We start from the raw sequence: 21,148 nt of genomic DNA on the forward strand, positions 1-21,148 counted from the left end.
TGAAAATGATTGTTTTCAATAAATTATTTTTATACTTTTTGCGCATTGTAAAAATTTAAAAATGGTTTTATTCTTAAGAAGAAATACTTGGCTTTTAAATTGCATAATTTTTGTTTGTAAGCTTTTATAATAAAAAAATTAATATAATGAGAAAATAAAAAAAGGTATTTTTTTTAGCTTTTTCTTGTAAATTATGATTGTTTGAAAAAGTAAACGCTTCAATTGACTCATTTTAAACAAAAGCACACAACCAGTTTTCTGACGACGTTATCACGTAAAATCATCGTCCGTAAACCGGCTTTACAGACAACCTCTTTTTTTTAACATTTTTTTATTTTAGTTTAAATTCTTTATTATTTTTGTTATTGAGGACTAGGCCTACAGGGGATGCCTCATTAAAAAAAAAAAACCTAATTCAAAAGCCTACCTAATGGGTAACGTGGAAATGGCTTAAGAAACGAAGTAGGTATACTGAAAATAAAGGGTGCAAAAGCTCAATTTTGCACAGGGCGCTCGTTTGGGCTGGGCCGGCCCTGATTGTTAGCCAATCATATTACATACCATTAAATGTATTACACACCTAAAAGTTCCATTTACATGCAAAAAGAGAAAAAAGAATTGTATCTACTCGTTTTGCATACAAAAACGGCTTACCTTAAATATTATTAAAATCGTCACGATTCCGTATCAGTTTAAGTTTAAAAATCTATATATTCTAAAACCAGAATAAAATGATTTAGGTAAATAAATTAATTATGAATACATTTAATAATTTTGCGCTTTTACAATTATTGTGGTGCACAGATATTTTGTATTTTTGTAATAAAATCCAAACGTGTAACAACTACAGTCAACTCCGTGATTTTACCAAAGCCAAATAAACTTTCCAAATTGTTTTTTTTTTTTATTTGTTGTGGAAATGTTGAATATTTTTATCTTTTTTAAATACAAAATTCCTAAGGTCCCGTTTTTGTTTGTTTGTGTAACTCTCTCGTTGTAGTTACAATTAAATAATTCATTTGATAACCATTTAATTGATTTTACAAACCATACAAACAAATCACAAATTTTATCTCCCTAAATTCTTCCATTAAATTCGAATCAGTTGAGTGTCTGCTTATATAAGCTAGATGCATGTTGCACTTCTTATCGTATGTTCAGTTTCTGTAACTTTCGTGGTGCGGATTTCTTCTATAAAATTTTCTAAAATTGTTTTTAAAATTTTTCACTTGTTTTTTAATTTTTATAATAAAAGAATTTTTGAAAACTGCAACAGTAAAGCAAGTTTAAAAAATAATAAACCAGCATCAAACTAAAAAACATTTATAGTGTTGTTCTGAAATTCTTTCGAAATGAATTTGTGATAAAATGGTGAAATAAATTTAAAAAAAAGAATGTTTGAAATATTAACCAAACTGAAAGTGGAAGAATTGTTAAAGAAAACAAATAATTTCTTCAAGGTAGGAGTTTTCGAAATATGACAAAATCTAGATACATTTAATCCAAAAATTGTTATGATTCGAGGTAAAAAGAGGTTGTCTGCGAAGCCGTTTACGGACGATGATTTTACGTGATAAACGTCGTCAGAAAACTGGTTGTGTGCTTTTGTTTAGTATGAGTCAATTGAAGCGTTTACTTTTTCAAACAATCATAATTTAGAAGAAAAAGCTGAAAAAACACCTTTTTTATTTTCTCATTATATTGATTTTTTTTATTATAAAAGCTTACAAAAAAAATTATGCAATTTAAAAGCCAAGTATTTCTTCTTAAGAATAAAACCATTTTTAAATTTTTACAATGCGCAAAACGTATAAAAATAATTTATTGAAAACAATCATTTTCATCAAAAAAAGCAAAAAAAAACATGAATTTTTATCTTCTCACGTCATTAATTCCATTTTTTCCCTAACAACCTATAAAAAATTGTATACCATCTGAAAGCTTATTGTCTTAGCTCAAAATATATATATATATATAAGGTCTATGAGACATCTACACAAAGAGCTAGAGTTTTTTGAACTCGATCAAATTTCATTAAAAAAAGCAAAAACAAAAACATTTATTTTTATGTTGTCAGGCTATGGAATCAATTTTTTTGTTTGACAACCTTTAAAAATTTTATATTATGTGAAAGCTTATTATTTCACCTTTCATATGACGTATCAATCTCATTTCAAAGATGCCTACGAGAGAAGTTAGAATTTTTTAAAAACAATCATGTCGAATTTCCAGACTGAGATTACGGTACTTCCCACACTGGTGGCTGTTCGGAGGGCAACAGATTTCCACTGGTGTTTTGAGGTTTTTCGCAAGTTTCTTGATTTAACATTGTGTAGCTTGTAGTTAGTCTACCATTATGTGTGATATAAAATGAAAGGTAATTGTATCAGGATGCTCATAAAAGTTTAATCAAATTACTATCTGCTCTTGGTCAAAAGTTATAACCTGTTGAATTCTAAAATTTTATTTTACCGTTATCTCAAAATTGAAACTTCGCACACATATAGTCGTGGTCATAATCTATCATTACTCCACATACTTTATTCCTGTATCTATTAAAGAAAAAAAGATAAAAATAAAAAACCATGAAAATTGGTTAAAAACGGTCAATAAACGGGTTTTTTAAAAAACTTGTTTCTTCCGATAATTCAGTCGAAACTCACTAAACGATTCCAATTGCATGCATAAGGCAAAAACCTACATGTCCTATAAGTTTGAGATTTTTTGAAAGTTCCAAAAAAAAGCTAAAAATCAAAAACTATCCAAGAATACCAATAAAAAACAAGGTGTTTTTCAAAAATTCATATTTCGAAAAGCAGAGTGTTGGAAAAAAATCCGTATCAGACACTTGCCGCACTGCGAAAGTGCGAGACTGGAACGGGAGAAAATGGCGTCACTTTTTTTGTGGTGGCTGCCATGGTTCATCGATTAATAAGACGTTATCACGTCAAAAAGTTACTAATACTATATACGTCTTAACTTAAGAGGTATCGTACCAACTCCTTTATTTTGTTTTCAATTTGTCAAGCTAGATTTTAACAACCCTGATTTCACTACAATCATTTACTTTTGTTATCAAAAACAAAAAAAAAGTCTAGTTTTCCATTTAAAAATGACTGTGATATCACGACATGGTCAGTTTTGTTTTTGTCAGGGGCCACACACAATAATCGTTATCATAATCAGTTAACAACTTATTAAATACATTTAATGGTTTATTTGATTAAGAACTATCATTTTATCTATATCTTTTGTTCTTATTCGTAAAACAATACGAAATTATAATTCCTACGATATAGCAGAGGTCTAGAAATCACTAAATACATTTTGACTGATTAGTTTAATTGCAGATATTGTAGTGTATGTAGGCGCCGCTGTCGAATTTCAAATGCTCATCAACGGTTATAAAGTGAAATATTTTTATCCAAGATAATTGAAAGAAATAAAACAGAAATGCGGTGTAAAAATATATCGAATTAAATATCGAGAACGGTTCGACACATTGCATTTTTACATTGAGATTAATAGAGTAAAATTTCGTGTCTATAACTAAAAGTAAGTATTATTTACTTATCCGTGAAAATGTAAATCAAGTGATTTCTACTGTTCAAATTACACTTAGAAATGTTGCGATGATAAAATCATTTTGTGAAAAAAAAATTTATAAATCCATAAACTGACCATTTGCTTTATTACCGACTTCCAAAAAGGAGGAGGTATTCAATTTTATGTTTGTTACCTCATAACTTTTGACTGAGTGAACCAATTTTGATAATTCTTTTTGTATTGGAAAGCTGGTGGCTGCAATTTCAGTTCAGTTATAGCCATAGTAACTATTAGAAAAACCATAAAACCCAGTTTTGATCCATGGAAGTCGGTTTTGTTTTTTGATAAAAAAGATTATTAATACAAATGTATTTACATATGAAGGGTCCAGGGGAAAAATGGCACATGTTCACTTTTTGTCAAAAATAAACTACTGATTAGCTCTTGTAGTATTTACTGAGCACTATCTGATGGCATCCTAACTTTTATAAAATAAATTTAAGCCTTGCTGAAAAAATAAATAAATTGTGTGCTTTTAGTACTAAGTTGTATGGAAAACAACATTTTAAAATGCGTTTTTCTCGAAATAAGTTGGAATGGACTTGTGCTGTTTTTCCCCTGAACCCTTCATATATTCTTACTATCTCTCTGAACTCTAGAAATTTTCCTTGGAACCAACTTTAGTTTGATTCCAGTGATACGAGTACTTAAAAATGAACAAATAGAGCCCCTTTGAGGCTTAACCAATATTTGAATTTAGTTTACCAATTAAGATTGATGCCTTAGCCAAAAAAAAAAAAAAATTAAAAGAGCATACATACCTATTATCCACCAAAATGTTCCTCTATAAGATTTTTAAATCTACGGGTTAAAGTCTATATAGGAAAAGTACTGACTGTGGTACCCCAAAAAATGTCTACTTTTAAATATAGGTATGTTACTATATAAAATTAATTATTTTAATGTTAACATAATATCTACTGACACCTATCAAATTAATTACTCTTAATAAAAGAGATTAAAAACTTTAAATAATATTAATTTTGTTTAATGTGATAAGCTCATAACATTATAAGCAATGTTCATTTATCTACCAAAAATGTTAACATTGAAAGATAAAATGAGAAATCAATAATACACAGAGAAAAATAGACCACATAAAATAGAACAAAAACAATAAGATTTCTCTATGGTTTTCATCCAAGAAGGAAACCTTATTAAAACAATCGGGTTTTCCTTATTGTTTTAAAATCTGCAAAAAAAATAAAAAAAACGATGACCAGGCTGGGTATCGAACTGGAGACTTCAAATCATTAGTCGCCCACCTTACCACCTGAACCAACCTGGCATGAAAATACTGATCGCGATTTTTGTTCTAGTGCTAAGTTGCAAAAAAAATCAACTTTTCAGTCAAATTTTAATAAGATTTTCTCTATAAAAATAATAAGAAATCTCCTTAAAAAAATCTTATTAATCGTTGATTTTAATAAGATTTCCTTATGAAATGTATGGACGGTAAAACAATATGGCAATCTGTTAGTTTTTAGCGGGTCATATTTTTCTCTGTGTAAGAAATGATTACAAACACATTTTAGAATAATTGCACTGTGATAGTTCAAAAAACCGACAGAGGGCTCTTATGTCTACTAAAGATAATTCGAGTATGCTGAACACGATGGCCTTCTTAGTTTTTCTGGATTAGGTCAAATAAGAAAGATTTTTGCGTTTGAAATTTTGTTTGCACATACCAAAACTGAGGGTATAAAACACCATATAATTTCCAATTTTTGATTTTTTATCGATGAAAAATGATGGAAAATCTATTTTTTCGGAAGTATTATTCGTAAAAGAAGTTATTTGAAAAAAAAATCTGTCGAATAACTATTTAAATCATTATTTTTTGGCAAAAAAACGTCGATTTTTATTCAATTTTTCTTACATTTTTTAACTATAAAGGTACAAATGTATGCGAAAACTCAACATTTTTTGTACACACCTTGTATGTGTTAGTACTCTGGAATATTATACATATGTAGATGTAGATATTTAATTAAAAAATCAGGCATGGTATCAATATTTTTATTTAATTTTTGTTTAAGTTCAAAAAATCATTTTTCTTTCAATTTGTTTTAAAATTAAAACATATTTACTATTACTTCCATCTGCATTATATAAGCTTACATACACAACACATAATATATTTGTCACAGTCCCCGTTTAACTGAAGAAAATATTTAAAGATCAGAAACGTGTTTCAGATAAGCGGGTTTTTCTCTTAAGCTGGTTTTTATGCTACTTGAGCCCATGGGCGTTTTGTCCCCACTTCCCCTACGTATGTATTGCATTTAAACTTTTTGTAATTTTTTTATTTTATAAACTTAAAAATTTAAAAAAAACAGTGTTTTACTGCTACTTTTTCACTCTTAAGCTTAACCAATATTGTAGATAGGTAGGAACTGCCTATTCCTATTTGTAAACAAAGCCATATTCTATCCTGAAATACAACATCAAATCGTTGCCACCGAGTGCTGCATTTAAATTTAAGTAATACGAAAAATATTAGAAAAATTGAAGAAAAATCGACGTTTTTTTGCCATAAAATAATGATTTAAAATGTCATTCGGCAGATTTTTTTTCAAATAACTTCTTTTACGAATAATACTTGCGAAAAAATAGATTTTCCATCATTTTTCATCGATAAAAAATCAAAAATTGGAAAATATATGGTGTTTTATACCCTCAGTTTTGGCATGTGCAAACAAAATTTCAAACGCAAAAATCTTTCTTATTTGACCTAATCCAGAAAACTTAAGAACGCCATCGTGTTCAGCATACTCGAATTATCTTTAGTAGATATGAGAGCCCTCTGTCGGAAAAAAAAAGTTCCATTTTCGAACACAGTGTTGTCAATGTTAATCAATAAACATTTACAGTTTGTAAACAAATTTTTTTCTTTTTAATTAAATTTTTGTAAAAAAAATTCTATCGCAGTGCCAATGTAAATTTAATCAATTTTCACTTACAAACAAAAATAAAATGCACGACTTGCTCTAATAGTAAAATTACATAATGGGATATGGCACAGTGATTTTCTTTTAATTTATTTTAAAGAATAAATAATTACACTGGTCAACAAAATTTAACTTTTTTTTGCCACAAGAACCAAAATATACTTTTCTAGTAGTTTTTGGGGTGCTGAATCCGAATCTGAAGTCAGAAAAATTTTATTGGCCTCCGTAATATTACCGTAATAAAATGCTAAAAATCGTCATTTTGGCCGTTTTTGCAGTTCTGTTTTTATGTGGGGTAATTCATTATAAACAAATTTGTAACGGTGATTATAAGAACAGATATTTTTCTTTCAAAAACTTTCCTTAAAGCTAGTAATGTATTCTTTATTTTATTTTTTGACTCAAGTTTTTTCATTAAATAGTTTTCGTGAAATTATGTCTTAAAGATTAAATTTTGAAAAAAAAAAATTTTTCGTTTTTTAATTGATTTTGTATAAAATTTTGCAATATTATGGACATGGACATATTTATACCATTTTTTAATGACCCCGTAGTTTTTAGTCAAATACTAAAGATATCATTCTAATAAAAAATATTAAAGTTCCTAAGATTTAAAAAAAAAACTGAAACATAGGTACATAGGTACTTTTTTTTCTGGGAAACCCAGTTTTGTTGTTTATATTTGCAATAATTTTTTTTATATCTCAAGAATAATGTGTTCAAATTGTAGGTCTATTGGAGCCAAATTTACCAAGTTATGAGTATTTTAATAACTTCAAAACTACTGCACGCGATTCTTTTGAAATTTGGAACACTATTTCTTTCCATATTTTTAAAGGTATCCGTGGAGAAATTTTCTTAAAAACATAATATTTATAAAAATCTATAAGTAAAGGTCGCTTTTGAGGAGTTTTTATTTTCAAGGGGTCTTTTTTTTCGGGGGTGCAAACCTGGGCAAACTCATGAAATGCAAGATTGTTCTACATATCCAGCAGTTCAATAATATATAGGTTATGCAATGTTGTGACGTGTTGCGCTATTTTAAAAACACTATAATGTTAAAAAAAAACAACGAAAAAAGTGCAAATTTTTTAAGTGTGTACTTCAACCCCTCCGTATGAAAAATAGAGTTGCATGCATTTAAATTTTGTTTAGAATACCATTCATACCTTGATTGTCGATGTCCATATCAAAATTGTTCACCAAAATCACTTTGAAGTTTAAAAAACACTTAGAAAATTCACTTTTTTTTTTAAATCGAAAAAAATTCGTGTTTACCCAACAAATAGTCGTTTATTTATTTGTGGGGTGGAGCTTTTGATGGAAAAGGGATGCAACAAACAATAAAATTCGCATTTCCAGCCAGAAATAGACGAGAGTTTCAATCAAGTTCTTTCTATTATTATTCATATATCTTAACAACTCTTATCATTTGATTTGCTTTAAGTATGAACCAGTTCTGGGGGGGCACGTGCCCCCGTGCCCCCCCCCCCCCCCCCTGGATCCGCCGTTGATCTTGGGCTGTAAAAGAGATATCGGAAATATTTAAACATTTTTTGAAAGAATAAAACCAGTTGTTATAGGCACCGTTACAAATTAATTCATAATGAACTACCCCACATAAAAACATAGCCTCGAAAACAGCCAAAATGACGTTTTTTGACATTTTCTAACGGTAATATTTCAAAAACGTAGGTCAATAACAATTTTTTGACTTCAGATTCGAGTTCAGCACATCAAAAGCTACTAGAAAAATTGTTGGTTGTTGTGGAAAAAACTTTGTTGAATAGTGTTATTATTATATTTTGAATTTCAAAGCAAGTTTCTAAAAAATGTTAAAAAAGAGGTATGCTATTTAGTTTCTTATTTCGCAAATTATTTTTAGGAAATAAATTCGAAAATCGTTAGATCAGATTGATTTAAAAAAATTTAATATGTAAAAATTAGAAATCAGTTATCAATCAGTTTTTTATCTATCAAGACAGTTATCATCCAAATTACCTTCCAAGTAATTATTCGAAATTAATAAAATAAAATTGGTAAGAACCGATATTAATACTGTTCATAGGTGTAATTCTACTTCATTGGAGCATTTATTGTTGTGAACAATTATTCTAGATTTTCCCAAAGAAAAATTTCCAACAAACAGTTTTTGATGAAGGTATTATGAACTTACTAGAAGATTTGTAATTTCTTTTTTCATTTCCGTGCGCGCATTTTTTTAAGATGTAAGTCACAAATAAGTGTCTATTTCTACAACAATCCAAGTATTCTAAGACTCACGAACATTAAAAGTCACTCCAGCTTCTTCAGAAGCTTCAAACGATTTAATTAACAGGGAATCCCAAGTTCTATTTCGTGGTATCCCAATGGGACTTTTTGGTCTAATCGAGTCTTACGCTTAACCCACACAGCCACTTTTAATTTATGTATAACCTCAGTTACTTTGACACAACAAAGTATAAATCTTTATAGAAGCTATTAAGCATCAACCAAATCAAACAGATAATATCTTCTATTTTACAAAATATTCCCTTCCCTACCTCTACGAAATATAGATATTTTAACACCAGAAAACAATTTGCAAGAAAAATAAATCAATCACCTGCATTTTTTATAATATAAGTGCACGCGTTGATGTCATAATGCAGTAATTTAATTTTTTCTGTGTTCTTTTGTAAATTAGTTCGCAATAAAAATATCAATAATTCATACAAGCAGTCACAGTATCAATTCTATCTTATTGTTGATAACTTAACTTGAAGCTATCGATGCTATTGCACATAGTTGATATCTACTTAATTGTGCTTTTCATTTTCTTTGATACAAAAAAATAAACAAAAATACTTTTTTATTCTCAAAGCATACAAATATAAATAAATGACTGAAAGTGGCATTAAATGCAAATTTAGTTCTATAAAAATAATAAAGAGTGAAGTATTTTCTTTGTAATAATAATAATCGACACCTATTAGAATCAACATTAACCCTCTGTAGGCACACCTCTTTTTTGCGAATTTGGTTTATACTTTTTCATGTAACTAGAACTATTTTCGGTCTCACTATTTTATAGAGAATCATATATGAAATTGATGTAGAATATTCCGAGGAATTCGAATATTGTATTCACAATTCAAAAAAATGTATTTTCACCCTTATAAAGACACTTTTTTTGTGACCACTTTTAATTTTTGTCCTGCCAAATTCGCACCCGTGTGCCCACAGAGGGTTAAAGGACTAATATGTAATTTACCTAATTTAATTTTTTAATTTACTATCAAAACTATATAAACAAGTGTTTTTTTTTCAAATGCAATAAATATTTTATTTAAGTAATGCCTTTTTGCGATATGGGTTCTAGATTGTGTCTAGGTTTCCACAAAGAAATCGAATTCGAGATAAACAATCAGATATGATTGTAAGATAAGAGAGAATGCGACAAAATTTGGTCCCGCTTGTGCTTTATAATTGCTTGCATGTGTTTGTTAGCATGTTTAAGTGGCTTTGTTAATTCTCGAGATAGAGCATTAAATTGAATCGATTTTCTTAAAAATTGGTATTTCTGAAAATATGTGAAACAATTTTTATACTCTTGTAGTATATTGAATTCACAGAAAAAGTCAATTTTATAAAATGAATTTTCTATAATAAAAAAAAGTTCCACACCACAGTAATCCTCAAAGATCTCGGTAATTTAATCACTTAATTTAAACTGAAACAAGTCGACGACGCACAGAGGAGTATTCGACCCCAAAATCCGGTCATAAGTGAAAAAAATAAAAATCGCATTCGACCCGTTATTTTTTGCTTTTCGCATTCCTCAATACCCATGCTAACTAAAACCGGTTTCAAATAATAACTGTTGGCCCCCTAATTCCCAAAATCTTAGTCTAGATCTAGTCGATTTTATAAGCTCACGTCACAAAAGCTTATTTTATTTTCTAATCATTAACACTTCAGTCTGATTTTTTTATTGTGATTTGTGATAATTGTGAAAATTTTTTTATGTATGTCCAAGGTCAAGGTATATACTTTATGTTAATACAGAAATTTCCATATATTTCATTGAAAATATATATTAAAAATCGAGATGACAAGAGTGCATAGAAAAACGTGAAAATTAATGAAATTTTCGATAGAAAAAAAAGTGTTTTTGTTGTAATCTCGGGTACGATCGAGCAAAAAATTTTCTTAGGTATATAATTAACTGTACATCTTTGTCATCTCATGCACATAAAAAAAATTTCCACATATTTCCACTTTTTTTTTTTAATGGAGTTTTTTAGTCTCGAGGTATTTTTAGTAAAATTGGCTTTTGTTGCTTAAAAAACTACTTATTTTCAAATTTTTGTTTTCTTTAACCTGAAATATTAACAATATTTAAAAACTTCATGTAAAAATTAATAATATGAATTAAATAAAATTGAAAAAAAAAATTACTTAATTAAATTTTTTTTTTTTAACTAACCCGAAATTTTTTTTCAGTGTGACTTTTTAATACGTTATAGATTATAAAACAATACTTTAGGCCAATTCCAATAAGAAAAACATTAAAAATATTTTTGACCGGATTTTGAGGTCGAATACTCCTCTGTGCGACGGTTGAAGTACCATACCTGTTTTTAGCTATCGCAAAAAAATATCTTCAACAAATTAAACTATGTATATCGCGAATAATCGCTACTATATCTACCGTTGAGTGGGGCTTATACTTTTATCAAGGCTAAATACACGTGAATCAGTTAACTAATATCAAAATTCAAAAAAAGGGTAATAACCGACATTGAATTTTTATCGTCATCTTTATTTAGATCAGAAATGAATATTAAAAAAAAAAAAAAAAATCAGTGAATTCGTGTCTTGCAACACTAACTCTCACTCCCGCCGCAGTGCATCTGCGTCTTCGGTAATAGGCATGAATGTTCACAACAATTTTTAGCCCAGTCGAATTAAACATTTCAAATGGAAAAAATTAGATGGTGCAATTTTTTTTTATAGGACGTTAGAGGGAATCACTGAGAGCTGAGAAAAATATGGGTCATATAGAAAAATTTATTAGGATAAAAGTTATAGAAAATAAAATTTTCTACAAGTTTTACATATATCATTTTTGTCAAAAATCAAAAATGGCCGAGTTATTCACTAAAACGTGTTTTACCTTTAATCCAAGATGGCGGCCAAAGCACAAGGTCGATTTTCCCGAAAAACTGGTTTAAAAGCTCTCATTGATCCCCTCTACTGTCGTCCTATGAAAACAAATTGCACGATCTAAATTTTTCCATTTGAAATGTTTAATTCGACTGGGCTATATAGCTGAACATCAGAGGTACATCAACAACAACGAGAATTTGATGAATAAAAAAGAAGAAAGTCCAATAACTTCTAATTTATTTACTCTCGCTAAATAATTTTGTTTGTGTAATTTACATGTAATAATCTCAATGTTACTCTCTATTTTTAAATTTTGTTATTGCTTTTTTTTGTATTAATTGTATTAACTTATAACTTTTTAGTTGTTCACGCGTATTACGCTGATGATGGTAGGCCAATTGCCTGCCGAAATGCATTAGGTATTTGAAAAATCTGAATAAATTACAACTAAATTAAATTTTGTTTGTGTTTTTGTTTTTTATTTTTCTTCAATCTTTTTGCGGTCAATAAGGAAGAGACTTAAACAATTTTCAATATAATGGAGACCACAAATTTTGTTTTTTTTTTTTTTTTTTTAACAGATTAAATTGTTAATAAAAATTTCGTTTTGTTATTCAATGTTTTTAGTTACATTTTCTGTGGATTTTTTTATTTGTGTTAAGATTATTGATGTACTTTGTTTTTCAATTATTACATTCATTTTCTTAATAATTATTGTCAAGCTGTCTTCGTCTTTAACAGACCCAGTTTCGGAGTATTTGGAGAGTTTTTAATTGTATCATGAGAGGATCTCGTTTTTACCCCCTCATTACTTCCAGACATATTAATTATAATTAAAATATAATTAAAAAGCATGTTGCTTTGAAAACATATACTTTAAATTGATGCCGAAGTTGGGCAAATGACGAAAAAAAATGTAATTTTTGAACTTTGACAGCTTATAAATTCTAAGTGGTTTAACCATGTTATATGTTTAATACATTGTTGAAACTGTAAAAAAATCAAAAATGGGTAAAAAAATTTTTCAATGGGTGAAGGTCCAAAGATCCGTTTTTTGCCCGTAACTCCAGATTTTGGGGGTGTTAGGGGATTTTCAAATACCGTTTCGTAATCAGTGCGACTAGCTCTACAAAACCTGATAGATCTCCGCCCGCGTATAATTTGAAAGCTCATTTTTGTAACACCGTGTTATTTATTTGTGTGTGAGCTAACGTTAATTAAAGCTTTCTTTCACAGCACTCGAAAAAAAGAGAACCAAAAATCTGTCTTTTTATTTGATTTACACAGAAAATTTTTTGATTAAATTGATTCATATAGATAGATAAATAGTTCGGTTTGTTTTGACACAACTTGAATGAAAGGATGAAAGTGTTTATTAAATGAAAAAAAACTTGACTGAAATTGCCGCCAAAAGGAACACGTCTACTCTGTAACTATGATATACATAATACATTATAGGTATGTATATCATCGGTTTTTGAAATTATTATCTGTGTTCGTAGTTTTTGATTTTACGTTTTATTTTATTCTTCTTAAAGTACACAACCTATCACACAGTTTTATTGGTTTTCAAATATTGCATTCAAAAATGTATAATCAATAATTTTAATTTTTTAAAACTTGTATTCGAAATTACAAAAGATTTGTTTACAATATTTTTATTGAATTTTGTAAAATTATCCACCTTAAAAATTATATAAAAAAAATTGAAAACAAAAAATGTAAAGTATTTAATAATATTTATTATTAATTTTCAATTCTTCCTTTTTGATTCTTTTTTTATTTTAAATAATGTTTCAAGTAGGTATTATCAGAGGCGTATGTTGAGTTACCGGGGCCCAGGGGCAAGACTAATTCTTTGATACTTGGTGGGGCTCCTTTAATATAGAAAATAAGAACAAATAAAAAAAAGAGTGTGTGTACAGTGTACACACACACTGTACACATGTACACGCGACTGAAGTTATACTTCTCATTCAGTATATATAAATGAATTTCATTTGATATTTTTAATTTCTATTATTAAATTAATTAATCCACACTTCGTTTTTTTACATTTTTATCAAGTGAACAATAAATTAATTCTTTCATCCTCCTTGCGTCCATGTAGTTTTCAATTTAATCTGTGAAATTTACTCATGTTGTGCGGTTCAGAACGTACGGTATATGCTTAACGAAAGTAAACAAATTGCGCATAAAATATGCTATATGGTAATTTTATGAGGATTGTGTGTGCTTCAGCACTAGTAGTAGCAATATGCAACTTGCAGGGTTGCTACAAAGCTCAAAAGTGAGCTGAGCTCAGCTCGCAGCTCAGCTCAAATTTTGAGCTAGCTCACTTTTGAGCTATGTACCATAGCTCAGCTCATTTGAGCTAAGCTGAAAGTGAGCTGAGCTGATGGTTGAGCTGAGCTGTTGGGTGAGCTGAGCTGTCGGTGAGCTGAGCTGTTGGGTGAGCTAAGGTAAAGTGAGCTGAGCTGAGCTGAGCTGTGATGGGTGAGAGGATACATTGATTTTTATTTGGAAAGTATAATGAAATATGAAGATATTTTAAACTTTTATAAAACACCATAGCTTAAGTTGTTTGTTTCTAGTTATTAATGGAATTATTTTAACACATAGATATTTTTATAAATAAGACAGATAATTTTTCGTGATCTTTTCTCTTGGTGTTTTTGATAGTAAATATATTTCTATTTTTTTAGTAAAATATTTCTTTTTTTATCATAAAAAAAAAATTCCGGTACAATCCGGTTTTTCGACTTTTTTTAAAATTCCGAGAAAATCGCCTTTGAAAGTTGGAGTAAATTTTTTTTTTCGAAAAATCCCCGAATCTTTAAACGCTCCTTGAAGCTAAACCGCTTGAGAGATATTTTTGGCAGCGATGCCAAATGATAGCTTGTGTCATGGGCCTACGCTTTGCACATTGTCAGATTTTTAAAAAATCGCCTTCCATGTTAAACCGCCACATCGTGCCTATTTTTTCAGAATCGTGCCTATTTTTTTTTTACTTTTAAGCTCTCCCGGTTTGAGAACGCGTGGACCTACAGGGATGAGAGTTGTACCCAAATGTAGGTTAGAGTCCCCGCTACCTTTTGGCATCAAAAAAATTTTTTTCATTTTTTTTCAAAATTCCGAGATATAGGCGTTGGAACGCTTTGATCTAGAGACAGGGGATTGGTGCCATATGAAAGCTTATATTCTCAGCTACCCGATAGTGGTATAATCCTGTTTTTCGACTTTTTTTAAAATTCCGAGAAAATCGGTTTTGAAAGTTGGGGTAAATTTTTTTTTTCGAAAAATCCCCGAATCTTTAAACGCTCCTTGAAGCTAAACCGCTTGAGAGATATTTTTGGCAGCGATGCCAAATGATAGCTTGTGTCATGGGCCTACGCTTTGCACGTTGTCAGATTTTTAAAAAATCGCCTTCCATGTTAAACCGCCACATCATGCCTATTTTTTCAGAATCGTGCCTATTTTTTTTTTTACTTTTAAGTTCTCCCGGTTTGAGAACGCGTGGACCTACAGGGATGAGAGTTGTACCCAAATGTAGGTTAGAGTCCCCGCTACCTTTTGGCATCAAAAAAATTTTTTTCATTTTTTTCAAAATTCCGAGATATAGGCGTTGTAAGTTGGGGCGCTCACTTTCAGCTCAGCTCACTTTCAACTCAGCTCAAATGAGCTAAGCTATCACGGGTCGTTTGAACGCGACACTACTCGAAGTGTCTTGCACTCCATATGTTTTGATGCAGAAATGTTCCTTGGGGTCTAAATAGTAAGAAAAAAGCTTTTTTAAAATTTTCTATCGAGCTATTCGTTTTTTATGAGCTTAATAAGTTATGAAAAAACGTACTTTTACGTACTTTTTCACACGTTTTTGTTAATAACTCTGTTAATAATAATGGTAGAAACTCAAATAATGGCTCTATTTTTAGAAGAAATATGCCTCTTTTTAACGGCATTTCAATGAAATTAGTGGCATTTTTAGATCTTCAGATATTCGAATCTAAGTCCGTTCATTTTTTCTGCCCAATTCGATTTCACTAATCAAAAAGTTTTTTTTTATAGAAGTCAGGGTATACTTTTCTAATGGTTTTTCGTATGTTGAACTCGAATCCGAAGTCAAAAAAATTCCATCACATCAAGTTTTTGAGGTATTACCGTTAGAAAATCCAAAATACCCTTTTTTAACAGTTTTTGAGGTTATGTCATCTTGCGTGATAATTTTTTATAATTACATTTGTAGCGGTTTCTTAAAGAACTAAGTTTCTTCTTTTAAAATCCGTTTAAATCATTTCGATATCGCTTTTCTTCTCCGAGAAATCTTAAAATCAATTCAACATGTTTGGTGAATATTCTCTATGAAAAAAAATCTTATGTTCGTTTGGGTTTCATGGCAAATCGCTAAAAATTTTTGCATTCCTTTAAGTTTTTTGGTTAGTCAAAAATTTTCTTACCCATAAACTAACAAAAAAACTTAAAGGAATGCAAAAATTTTTAGCGATTTGCCATGAAACCCAAACGAACATAAGATTTTTTTTCATAGAGAATATTCACCAAACATGTTGAATTGATTTTAAGATTTCTCGGAGAAGAAAAGCGATATCGAAATGATTTAAACGGATTTTAAAAGAAGAAACTTAGTTCTTTAAGAAACCGCTACAAATGTAATTATAAAAAATTATCACGCAAGATGACATAACCTCAAAAACTGTTAAAAAAGGGTATTTTGGATTTTCTAACGGTAATACCTCAAAAACTTGATGTGATGGAATTTTTTTGACTTCGGATTCGAGTTCAACATACGAAAAACCATTAGAAAAGTATACCCTGACTTCTATAAAAAAAAACTTTTTGATTAGTGAAATCGAATTGGGCAGAAAAAATGAACGGACTTAGATTCGAATATCTGAAGATCTAAAAATGCCACTAATTTCATTGAAATGCCATTAAAAAGAGGCATATTTCTTCTAAAAATAGAGCCATTATTTGAGTTTCTACCATTATTATTAACAGAGTTATTAACAAAAACGTGTGAAAAAGTACGTAAAAGTACGTTTTTTCATAACTTATTAAGCTCATAAAAAACGAATAGCTCGATAGAAAATTTTAAAAAAGCTTTTTTCTTACTATTTAGACCCCAAGGAACATTTCTGCATCAAAACATATGGAGTGCAAGACACTTCGAGTAGTGTCGCGTTCAAACGACCCGTGCTATGGTACCTAGCTCAAATTTGAGCTGAGCTGTGAGCTGAGCTGAAATGTGAGCTTTTTGCAACCCTGGCAACTTGCCACATGGAAATTACCACATGCAACTTGCCACATGCAACTTGCCACATGTAACTTGCCACATGCAACTTGCCACACGCAACTTGCCACATGCAACTTGCCACACGCAACTTGCCACATACAACTTGCCACATGCAACTTGCCACAAGCAACTTGCCACATACGACTTGCCACATGCAACTTGCCACATGAAACATGTAACTTGCAACGTGTTGTGTGTTTTATGTTTTCCGTACTGCGGCGTACTGCATTTTTAAATACTAAAGTACTGCCTACTCTAAAAGTGAAACGACAGCCCTGCTACCCAGGGTGATCGCGTCATAATCCCTTTGACATTCTTGTCAAAAAGTAAATTTTCATACCCACCCTCCCATAAGAAGTATAACTTCAAAAAGAACGTATACACCCTACTTCGTTTTTGGGGCCCCTGATGTATCATTTATTGGTCCCTAAGATTGTTCAAATATCAATTTTTGGGGCCATAAAATAATATACATATAATTTTTCTTTCAAAAAATCGATTTATTTTTTTGGGGCCCCTGAGGTAGGTACTATTTTTTTTTTAGATGGAATAGTATGTGGCTAGCTACCAATTCATTATGCATTACACTGAATCTTTTTGCTTGTTACTTTTTTAATATGTTGCCTTCTCTGCATTGTCTCTAGACGGGGCCCTGGTGTGTCGGGGGCCCCGGGGCATCGCCCCGCTTGCCCCAATGGTGTGTACACCCCTGGGTATTATGTTTGTGAGGGATGATATCTGGTCCACAAATCGCATATATTTATTTATCTGAACACATTTATTCGGAAATAAAAGCTTTTAAAGTCGTAATAACAGTTTCTTCTACTCCAAAAATGGCCTTCCTTAGATATACTTTTATACATTATATTTATTTTTTACTTTTTAAAATTATTATTATTAGATATTGAAAACTGATTTTCATAATAAATTAATAAATGTTGTTATAAAATTGTAATAAGAATTAAAAATAAAACAAAAAAAAACATTAAAAACTATATATTAAAAATAATTAAATAAATAATATAAAATACTACACAAATATATTGTTTGCATTTTTTTGATGTAATTTTTCAGGTGAATAATTGTTAAACAAAATTCAATAAAAATATTGTAAGCAAATCTTTTGTAGTTCGAGAAAAATAAATTTAAACGCATAAAAACGGCAAAAATTTCAAATAAAAATTAAAAAAAATTAAAATTATTGGTTTATAACACACATTTTTGAATGCAATATTTGAAAATAATTAAAAACCAATAAAACTGCATTTAAAATTGTGTGATAGGTGGTGTACTTTAAGAAGAATAAAATAAAACGTAAAAGCAAAAACTACGAAAACAGCTAATAATTTCAAGAACCGAAATAAAATTTTAAAAAATTTTTAACGGGAAATTTTGAATGTGATCTCTTAAAGTAACTGTTTACCAACCAGAATTATGAAACATTTAAAAAAATATGATTTAACTCGAGAGGAAAAAAATTTTATGTAAGAGTTAAAAATTTCCCATACAAATTTGTATGGGAAAAGTATGACCCAAGAGGCACGAGTTAATAACCTCCTTAAAATTGTTTTTTTCTAAATTCCTCTTATTTAGGCCCTAAACTTTCCATCTAGGTTGTGTCTCCCCCGAAAACATCACTTTGGGAAATAACGGACACCCTAATGTACATACTATTCTGGTATACATTTAAAAACTGATTAATACATAACCCTCTGCTTTCCTAAGTCACATAAAAATAAAATGCACGATTGCTTAAATTTTTAAGACTTTTTATAAATAAAAATTTGGAAAAAAAAAATAAAATTCGTTTTTTTTTTTTTAAATAAAATAGAATCTGAAATCAAATTGCCCTCCCAAACAAGTATGCAGTTTTGATTGATATATTTAGATGCATTTTTAGACAAAAAATTTTCAAAATCGTTTGAGCCGTTTTTTAAAAAAACAAATTTTTTATAAATAATTTTTTGGAAAAAAAGTTTTAAAACAAAATTGGTATGCCATTTTGTAGAAATCACTTATCAACATCTAAAAACAAAATTTCAAAAAAATTCAATGTCCCGTTTTCGAAAATTTGATTTTTCAAACAAAAATTTTCAAAATTTTTTTAAAAATCCAAAAATTTTATTGGTTCCTATTTAAATTATATGAATGCTTCTCCACAAAAAGTTTCGTTAAAATCAAATAAGAAGTTTCGGAGATATTCGAATTTGAAAAAAAACGGTTCTATGGCAGGTACCGTTAATAATAATTTTCAAAGAAAAATTTTCATTCAAAGATAGACCTTAGCTTAAAATTAACATTTGAATTTTTTAAACAAAATCGTTGCAGCCGTTTTTGAGATATTTCAATTTTACTAAAATCGGTATATGACAAGTACCGTTATTTTAGGTCCAAAAAAATTATTTCTAAAAACCCCTCTGGAGAGTCGCCAAACAACGCTACATACCAAGTTTAACATCAATCTGTCCATCCGTTTAGGCTGTAGCTTCGTTTACAGACAGACAGACAGACAGACTGACAGACGGACTTCCGGGACCCACTTTTTTCTCATTCTCTACCATCGTAATGTCATGGAAAAATGTCATCTCAACTTTTTTTTTGGTACGAATACATAACTTGATATATAGTACCTATATCGCAAGTAAAAAGAATCAAATACTAAATAATTGGTTATGGTTCATTTCATAACTAATAAATTTCAATGATATAAACAAAAATGGACAGTAAAGATAAAAGATGGTTGGGTTGATTTGATAAAAGTACTGAAAAATATATTTTTTGCTATGCCATTTGAGATGATCTATCTATCTTATACAAAAATTAGTATTCCGACTAACTTGCTCTTACTCGATTTTTAAATTCGAGTTCAAGTATCACAAAAATAATTGAGTACTTACCAATCATTTTTATGTTACTAACTTACATATCAACAGGGCTACCTTTGCGCCTCTAAAGAGGCGTTTTTCCTCTTTTTTTTCACCCAATCCACTTTCCCTCCACTTTTTAAAAATTGTCAAAAAATCCCTCTTTTTGATATTTTAGTTCCTCTTTTTCCTCTTTTTTTAAAATTATGTACGTTTGATTAAAAAAATTGGCATACTTTTAAAAATCAAGGAAAATGTGACCTATACCACTTTCAATTATAACGACTCAATTGTAAAAAAATATACATACGTTACTGTTGTTTAGCGCTGATTTGATTTTAATAAGCTTATTTTTGATAAATTTTGTGTTCTTTTTTTAAGAAATTATGCACAAGCAATGTTTTTATAATATTCTGTTTTTAAAATTGTATGAACATATAATACAATTTTAATTTTAAGAAATTGTATTAAAAGGTTTGTGTTGCGGTTCGGAAAAGGCGCAAATGAGGTTATTCGTGTGACTGTCGTACTTAACTTATTCTTTTTTTACATTTTTTTATTGGGGCCTCTTTTTTTTAACAAAATCCTCTTTTTTGGCCTCTTTTTGAAAATCTACGAAGGTAGCCCTGCATATCAATAGCTGTTACTTATTTGTTCTTATCTAATAGTGAGAGTAAAAAAACGATAAGTCTCGTTGATCCTTCTTTTTATAATTTTTTTGGAATTTAAAGTACGTCAGTGTTATTATCAAGTAAATCAGTAAGAAATAAATCTTAAAGGAGAAACACTATATTTTGTTTTTGTATTCCTAACTCTTATAGGTACTATAAAATGTTGTCACTTGTATCAATAAAGACAAATTTAATTACTGCACTCTGGTACTTAGCAATGAACTTGCACTTCAAATCAAATCGTTCAATTCTGTCATTCTAATTCAATTGATAACTAATAAATCGAATAAATGGCATGAATGCGTTATCAATATTACTTATCAACTGGACCCAATTACAACAACAACTTATCAATCTTTCTTATTAAATATTGTCTGTCTATTGCGGCAAAAGTAAATAGGTACTGTAAGGAAATTTTTTGAGTGGACTGATGGAAAATAGTGAAGTTTATTCAGCCTTACAGAAAAGGTATAAAATTGTTAAAAGTTATTAAAAATGTGCGAGTAAAAAGAAAAGAGTATTAATTTAAACAAATCTTAGATTAGTTATTATTTTGATTAATTTTTATTTATAAACATTCACCATATGGAAATG

This window comes from Episyrphus balteatus, chromosome 3 (genome assembly GCF_945859705.1).
Source record: "Episyrphus balteatus chromosome 3, idEpiBalt1.1, whole genome shotgun sequence".
Lineage (NCBI taxonomy): Eukaryota > Metazoa > Arthropoda > Insecta > Diptera > Syrphidae > Episyrphus > Episyrphus balteatus.